At 43.7% G+C, this 8786-nt stretch overlaps 1 non-coding gene across 1 annotated transcript; it reads right to left on the bottom strand.

Annotated features, from left to right (window-relative positions):
* Positions 1-8139: 8139 nt before the first annotated feature.
* Positions 8140-8213, bottom strand: trnac-gca. Its single transcript has one exon. It is a non-coding gene; the product is annotated as a tRNA-Cys (tRNA).
* Between the last annotated feature and the right edge of the window lie 573 nt (positions 8214-8786).

Raw genomic sequence — 8786 nt, 5'->3', positions numbered from 1 at the left:
TACATCAGATTCTCCAGCATCGGCAGTTCCTACTATCTCTGTAACACTAATAGGTTTCTTGCTGCTCACTAGTGAGAATCTTGAATTGACATCCCGGGCTTGGTTGGAACACCTGACTTTTGGACTCAAAGTCAAGAAGGGCTCGAAATTTCCCAAATTTCTTGCCACAGCCCACAGTGTTCAAGAGCTGGAAAGATTCCACCCTGGTTTTCGTTTTCTTCATTCTAATAACTTGAAATGGAAGGACACCTGCGTAGCGATTCCGCATCCAAAACTAAGATCTATTTCTTCCCTGATGTGAACCTTAACAATGCAAATTGTTGGCAGTTAACTGGAGCCATTCATCAGTTGGCCTCTAGCAACAACCAGTGTCGACATGTGTTTCCTGTGGCTCTGTTAATTGAGATTGGGTTGTGCGACTGGAAGCTTGAGTGGGAAATTTGTTTTGTAGGAGAAAGACAATTTTGTTCTTGCTTAACAGTTCATTTAGACAACATGGTCCAATTGCTGGCTTGGCTGAGCGAGTTCTGAGAGAGGGGAAGAAAAAACACAATCTGTAATCCTTTGCGTAATTAAATTTCACTGTGGCATTCAGCATCTTTCAGCTGTGCTCGGCTTTGTGTGGATTTCCAATTTCCATTTAGTCGCACATCATTTGCGAGGTGAATCCTGGTTGAATGGGTGGCAATTGAGCATCTTAAGCCATTCAACCAATGAGGAGAAGGCTGTGATGTGTCCCAAAACAGACCCAACAAGCTCGCATCTGAAAGTCTGCTCAGTGCTCCTATTTCACAATGCTGTGTGTTAGGCTTTTTGTGACGTGGTGGTAGTGCCCCTGCTTCTGAGCTAGGTGACTCAGGTTGGAGGCCCACCTGCTTCAGAGATGTATAATAACAACTCTGAACAGTTGATCAGAAAATATCTATAATGCTGTGTTCTACTTGCTCCCACTCTATGAAAGCAATACAGTGTATTACAAGAACTTATTTAATAACAGGAAGAAGATTTACTTTAATCCTAGACACACAGATGTGGGTATAGTGCTGCAATGCTGGTAATCCCAGCGAATGGTACTTAATATCTGCCTTTGAGAATTTTAGTCAGTTTATAAAGTGAGTATCAAGCTGTTAGCTTGCTGTAAACACCCAATAGATTCACCACTATACTTTTGAGAAGGAAATCTACCCTTCTATTAACACAGTCACATTGTTGCAGTATACTAACTACTCACTGGAACAGCCTGGCAAGCCATTCAATTGTATGATGGAGCTCAAGAAGAAAACTGATCCATCACCTTCTTAGGGCAAGGAAGGATGTTCAATAATTTCTGACAATGCCAAGGATATCTATAACCTGAAAATAAATTGTGACCATTAAAAAAATTCAGAAGATTTTTCTCTCTCCTCCAGAAATGTTGATTTCAGTCACATATATTTGTCAGAGCATCTGCAGTTCCTTCATCCCCTGTCCAAATGGCCAGATGTAGCAGGCAAGGTCTTCGTAGTAGTCAGCATTAGAGGCTTCACAGCTGAGCTAGCGGGTTGCCAGACACCCACACAACTATACACAGTGGAGATCACTGGTCAGGGATCAACAACAGAAACCCTGATAGAGTTTTCCATTCCTAGCCACTGGGTAATTGAGACCAATTGCAGGACCTCGATTACTGCCCTGATTTAACTCCGTTAACTTAGTATTGACCAAGGACTAACTCCATTGTGTTTCTTCTATATATGGCTCAATGCAACGCTGTACCATTCACTTTCCCAATGTGCTATGTAGGAGCCTCTTTGACATAAGGCACAGCTTCACTAAATGTTTTAATCCATGATGATTATGCAAGTTATTACCAAGCAATTTTCTATTATTGAGGAGAGTGGCCATCTAAAGTCACATTTATCAGCATCAAAGTGCCATTTTCTGATCGAAAATAGTTGGCAGAAAAACAACACATCTGTGCATAAACAAACATTAGTCCCATGACGATTTTTGAACACAAAATTTTGGTTAAAGCTTTGCTTAAAATAACTGACATTGCATACTTCCAGCATAGTATTACTCAACATATACAGCACAGAAAAAGGCCTTTTTGCCTGAGTGGCCAAAAGCGGTGCTTGTCTTCTGTATGAGCCTCTGCTTATTTTCATCTCATCCTCTCAACATATCTTCCTAATCCTTTCCCCCTTGTGTTTAATCCCAGTAGCTCCTTCTCAAATGCGTCACCTGAACTACTCCATTTGGTCTCAAGTTCCACCCAGTAAAAATGCTGCATTGGATTCCTAATAACACAATGTCAACTGGATTTAGTATTGCCGCAAAGTGTAGTGTGTGACAGATCTATACAGGTAATATTTGGATCATCCCAGATTTAACCTGGACCTGGCAGCAGAACCCATCTCTATCCATCTGCTGGATAACTCCAAGTTCAGACACCGAACACATGACATGATATCGAGATGAAACACCAGCCCTTCCTAGCTATGACCTCTGTCAGACAGGGAGGACTGGCTGCAAGCTAATACCATAGCTTCATCACATTTAACGACAAAGAAGCTGCTGACTCCAGGTTGACTGGAATAGTTAGAAGACCACTTCAGTGAAGACAAGCTTGGCTGAGACATTCAAAATTAAATGGACAGATTCTAATCCGACAAGGTATAAAGGAATATGATGTAAGCTTGGTGCCAAGGCAGAGACCAGATGCACTTGGGCTTATCCTGTACGTGGAGTTAAATGGTCGGCCAGAGGAGACAGACTGCATGCCCCATTTCCTCGTTCTGATTTTTCTATGATCCTCTTAGTGAAATGGCTGTGAGGATATAATACTTAAACTTTACTGAGTTTAGCTGATGGCTCAGGTACTATTGACTTTATTTGTAGACGGAAATGGTACATTTGAAAAACACTTGTACATGAGCCCCTCAGTCCCAGCCAATAAACAGCCAATGAACTGTACAGAATTCTCCATGCCATCTCTGGTCTACCTGTGAATCTCATTAAGGCTGAGATTGACAGTCTCCATCTCAGAGAATCGAAGGAGATTGGGAGCGCTTGAGAATGGGCTGGAATGTGGCATTAAAGCTGAACATTGGTCGTGACTGTATTAAATGGCAGACCAGGTTCGAAGGGCTGAATGGTTTACTCCTTTCCATGAGGTATTCCAGATTTCAGTTGGGGTGGAGTACAGGTTCCAGAACCATGTGCTAGTCCTTGCTTTAAAATAACATCAGTGCCAGAGGAGGGGGAAGAGAATCAGCCAAACATCTTTCTCCTCTTCACTGTTAATAAACACTTAAAAGCTACAAGACAGAAACAAGCTATTTGGTCCATCTTGACCCTGTCATTGGTGTAAATTCCAATCCCATTTGCCCCACCCTGTTCCCAAGTTGTTTTATCATTTGCCTTTCTAGACACCTGTTCAATTTTGATCCATTTTCAGCTGCAGCCGTAACCACGGCCTCAGATAGCTCTCCCTCTATCCACATGGGCTTCCTTTTAATTCATTAATAGGCTGTAGGTGGCACTGGCTAGGCCAGCATTCATCCCTACCTGCCCCTAGAGGGCAGTTCTGAGTCAACCACATTGCTGTGGGTCTGGAGTCATACATAGGCCAGAATGGCAGATTTCTTTTCCTAAAGGACATTAGTGAACCAGATGATCATTTTATGGTCACCATTAGACTTTTAATTCTAGAAGTTAATTGAATTCAAATTCTATCATTTGCCTTGGCAGGATTCGAACCCAAGTTCCCAGAATATTACCTGGGTCTCCAGATTAACAGTCCAGTGATAACACCACTAGGCCATTTCCTCCCCTACTGTTAGGGGCTGTAGGTCTGGGAAGGATGTTTTTTGGAGGTTCGGTATGGACTCGATGGGCCGAAAGGCCTGTTTCCACACTGTAGAGATTCTATGATTCTATGAATGTGTACACCTGGAGAAAGTAAGACTTGAACCCAGCTCTTCTGGCTCAGCGATAGGGACACTACCACTGCGCCACAAGAACACTGTAGGACCCAGTTCTTAGATATTTCTAATCAACCTGCTCAGGGATGTTAATACACATTTCTGGAGCAGATGTGACTTGAACCTGGATAGTTTCCCAGAGGTAGAGACACTATCACTCTACCATAAAAGCCCTCTGCAAAGGACCTAGTTCTTTCTTTTTCCTTTTTCTTCTTTACAAGTTAGGTCAGACATTATTTCTAGGTTTTTTTTCCCCTGTTACTCTAATGAAGCTATTAGCAGTTGTTGATTAGCAGCCTATATTCCAGTTTCCTCCCACGGTCCAAAGATATGCAGGTTACGTTGATAGGCCATGGTAAACACAGGGCTACAGGGATAGGGTGGGATGCTCTTTGGAGGGTCAGTGCAGACCCAGTGGTCCAAATGGAATCTCTCTGCATGGTAGGGATTCTACGAGAACAGGAGCAATGGGCTGAATGATCTCCTTTTATGTTGTGTGGTTCTTCTCTGATTCTGCTGCGCCAAAGATCCAGGCACTGTGGTAAATCAATTTCAAAAATCTCAGTTGCATTTCTGCTGGTTGCTGAAAGGAAAGTCTCATGTAACCCTTCTTTATCACATCTTGTAGAAATATTTTAATATGCTTCACAAACAAGGAATTACTTTGAACTGTTGCACCAATCTAAGTCAAAAATCCCACTGCTCTTCCAACATCAATAAAAGATAATGGAGCAGGACTATGAAGAATCAAAATTGCATTTTATTTAAGATTATATTACTTGTTAATAATAGGATTATGGGGTTGGGCAGGAGGGATGGTGAAGAAGTTTCAATTTTATTTACAAGGTATTAAAAACAAATGCTGAGCTAAATCGCCCTTTAAAGTGCTCTGGTAGATCATGCAAAACCTTTTCATTGCCTCTGTTACAGTGCCTGGAAATACAAAACACTTGCTACCAGTTGCTTTCTCTCCATTACTCTGCGTAAAATCTCACCTCCTTTTATTGTGTAAACTTTCTTTCAGCCCCTGCCTGCAGGTGCAGCCCCTGTCTCTTGTACTTTCCTTGCAATTTGCTTCCAAACAGATTCTGAATTGGTCTCTGGGTGCCCATAGCAGTTCGTCACTTTGCAAAAGTTTCTAGCAGTGATGTCTGTTCTAGCAGATTCTGGCTGCAAAATGAAGTGGCAAATAAATTGGTCTCAATATCCTGAGTGCTTTCATGCTTATTTTTATGCACTCATGAGATTTGGGCATTGCTGGCTGGGCCAGCATTTATTGTCCATTTCTAGTTGCCCTTGAGAAGGTGATTATGAGCTGCCTTCTTGAACCGCTGTAGTCCATGTGTAGTAGATACATCCACGATGCCCTTATGAGGGAATTCCAGGAATTTAATCCAACGACAGCAAAGGAAGGGCAGTAGTTTTCCCAAGTCAGGATGGTGAGTGGTTTGGAGGGGAACTTGTTTCCATGTGGTATCTGTGCCAGGCCTGGGCTACTGTTCATTGATTGAACAAGACAGTTGCATGAGGAGATAATGGAATTTTCTTTGTTTCTAAACACTTGCCATTGGGACAAGTGTCTCGGACAAATCCAGTCTTCAGGCCTTGTCATAGAATCTTACAGCAGAGGTCAAGATCATCCCATCAAGCCTTTGCTGGCTCTAGGAAAGAGAGGCTTTTTATCCTTAGCTTGACTCCATGACTATATGAAGCACATCGTGTCAGCAAAATGCAACGCAGAGTTGTAGAAAGGCACGCTTGCCTTCATCAGTCAGAGCATTGAGTACAGTAGTTGGTACATCATGTTACAGCTGTACAATACACTGGTGAGGCCACCTTTGGAGTGCAAATTCTGGCTGCCCCTGCTATAGGAAGGATGGTATTAAATTGAAAAGGGTGCAAAAAAGATTTACAAGATGTTACTGAGACTAGAGAGTTTGAGTTATAAGGATAGCATGGTGGCTTGGTAGTTAGCACTGCTGCCTTGCGGCGTCAGGGACCCAGGTTGGATTCCACTCTCAGGTGACTGTCTGTGTGGAGTTTGCACATTTTCCCTGCGTCTGTGTGGGTTTCTTCTCACAGTCCAAAGATGTGCAGGTTAAGTGGATTGGCTATGCTGAATTCCCCACTGCGTCCAGGAATGTGCAGGCTAGGTGGTTTTGGCCATGGGGAATGCAGGCATGAGGGAGTGGGTCTGGGTAGGATGCTCTTCAGAGGTTTTTGAGAAGATTTGTAGCTTGGGTTGTTGATGTGGTTGTTGATTTGCTCGCCGAGCTGGTAAGTTTGTTCGCAAACGTTTCGTCATCATGCTAGGTAAGATGATCAGTGTGCCTCCGGTGAAGCGTCAACTTTCTGTCCCACTTGCTATTTATGTGTCTGGGTTTGCTGGGGTGGGTGGCATCACTTCTGGATTTGTTTCTTAGTGTTTGGTATATGGGGCCCAGTTCTACATGTTTGTTTGCAGAACAACCACTGAGAAACAAATCCAGAAGTGATGCCCCCCCCACCCATCAAACGAAGACACATAAATAGCAAGTGGGACAGAACGCTGACAGTTCACCGGAGGCACACTGATGGTATTACCTAGTATGGTGATGAAATGTCTGCAAACAAACTTACCAGCTCGGTGGACAAGTCAACAACCGATCCTCAGAGGGTCAGTGTGGACTCAATAGGCCGAATGGCCTGCTTCCACACTGTAGGGATTCTATGAAAGGCTGGATAGGTTGGAACTTTTTTTCCCTGGAGCATAGGAGGGTGAGGGGTGACCTTATAGGGATTTATAAAATCACTCACCATCCTGACTTGGAAATATATCGCCGTTCCTTCACTGTCGCTGGATCAAAAACCTGGAATTCCCTCCCTAATGGCATTGTGGGTCAACCTGCAGCACATGGACTGCAGCAGTTCAAGAAGGCAGCTCACCACCACCTTCTCAACGGCAACAAGGGATGGGCAATAAATATTGGCCCAGCCAACAACGCCCACATCCCACAAATTAACAGAAAAAATGAGGGGCATGAACAAGTTGAAAAGCCATGGTTTTCTACCTAATTCAACAACTGACGTTTGTTCCTATTTATAGGGACACAGTCAATGTTTACGACCTGAATTTAATTAAAGAGAGTTAATATACAATTAACAGAAACCTTTTTATGAGCTGTAAGGAATGCAAGTTAGAGCATCTCAGAGGAAGTGAGTCAGTCAGCACCTCACATTCAGGAGCAATCCATTAGATTTCCTGCATGTTGAACCTGCTTTAATCCTTTGTCCCAGCATTAATTTGTCATCCAGAAGAGTGCCAAGTCGCTGTGTGCAGTCCTCTCCATGCACCTGTCATTGTGAATTGAAGTAAGTCATGATATATTTGTCACTTAAAGAAGGAAAGCCCCCACTGCACAAAGAAATGCTGACCTCTCTTAGGCACAGAGATACTGCCAGAGATGCACTGATTAAAACTTCACTGAGATCAGGGTTCAAATCTCTGTGGAACATCAAAAATGATGGAGCCAGGGAGCAATAAAGCAAGTGTAGGCCAATGAAGCAAGCATACAAATAACAGAAAAGCCCCTGTGGTGCTACCTCTGAGCCAGAAGGCCTGGGTTTAAGACCCAATGGTACCAGAAATGTGTCATTATGCATCTGAACAGGTCAATTAAAAATATCTAATAAGGGTATTTAGCTGGGCTTGCCTTTCTTGTAAAAGCATCTCTGACTACCTTCTTGATATAGAATCACAGAATCCCTACAATGTAGAAAAAGGCCATTTGACCCATCAAGTTTACACTGACCCTCAAAACAATATCCTATCCAGACCCAACCCTTCACTCTATCCCTGTAACCCCACATTAACGCACCTAGCCTGCACACTAATGGGGCAATTTAGCATCACCAATCCACCTAACCTGTACATCTTTGGACTGTGGGAGGAAACCCATGCAGACATGGCAAGAACATGAATACGCCACACAGAAAGTCACTCTAGGCTGGAATTGAACCCAGGTCCCAGGCACTGTGAGGCAGCAGTGCTAACCATTGAGCCACCGTGCTGCCCCAAAATGACTTTTTACCAGCAAGAGCACTCCAACCTGACATGCGCCCCCCCAGTTTAATTTAAGCATGTTGAAACGCAGTTTATAACACAGCTCACATTCAGGCAAGGTGCCTTTATAAAGGGGGGCACCCAGATTTGAACTGGGGAAATCTCTTGATCTGCAGTCAAATGCTCTACCACTAAGCTATACCCCCTCAAATCATGAGCAAAGCATAATACATGGAAGCAGTGTAGGCCATTCAGCCCATTTAGTCTGCTCCACCATTCAATGTGATCATGGCTGATATGATAACCCTCAACATCACTTGTCCCGATAACCCTTGATTCCTTTATTGTCTATCTCACCTTTGAACATGTGTAATGACACAACCTTGACATCTCTCCAATGGAAAGAATTCCACAGACTGTTGCCCTCAGAGAGAAGGAACTCCTCCTTGTCTGTTTCCAAACTGGGCAACTCCTTACTCTGAGAATGCCACTTGTAGTTAAAGTTTTCCATTAGTGCAAATAACTCAGAAAATCTGTCCATCCAGCACAGGTTCGTAGAATCCCCACAGTGTGGAAACAGGCCATTCGGCCCAACAAGTCCACACCGCCACTCCGAAGAGCATCCCACCCAGACCCATTATCCTACGACAAGGTGCAGGGCTGGATGAACACAGCAGGCCAAGCAGCATCATAGGAGCAGAGAGGCTGACGTTTCGGGCCTAGACCCTTCATCAGAAAAGCTTTCCTGATGAAGGGTCTAGGCCCGAAACGTCAGCCTC

The sequence above is a fragment of the Rhincodon typus genome, unplaced genomic scaffold (genome assembly GCF_021869965.1).
Source record: "Rhincodon typus isolate 14 unplaced genomic scaffold, sRhiTyp1.1 hic_rhity00008276, whole genome shotgun sequence".
Taxonomy (NCBI): domain Eukaryota; kingdom Metazoa; phylum Chordata; class Chondrichthyes; order Orectolobiformes; family Rhincodontidae; genus Rhincodon; species Rhincodon typus.
The sequence above is the reverse complement of the archived record's forward strand: the minus strand, read 5'-3'. Positions and strand labels throughout refer to the sequence as shown.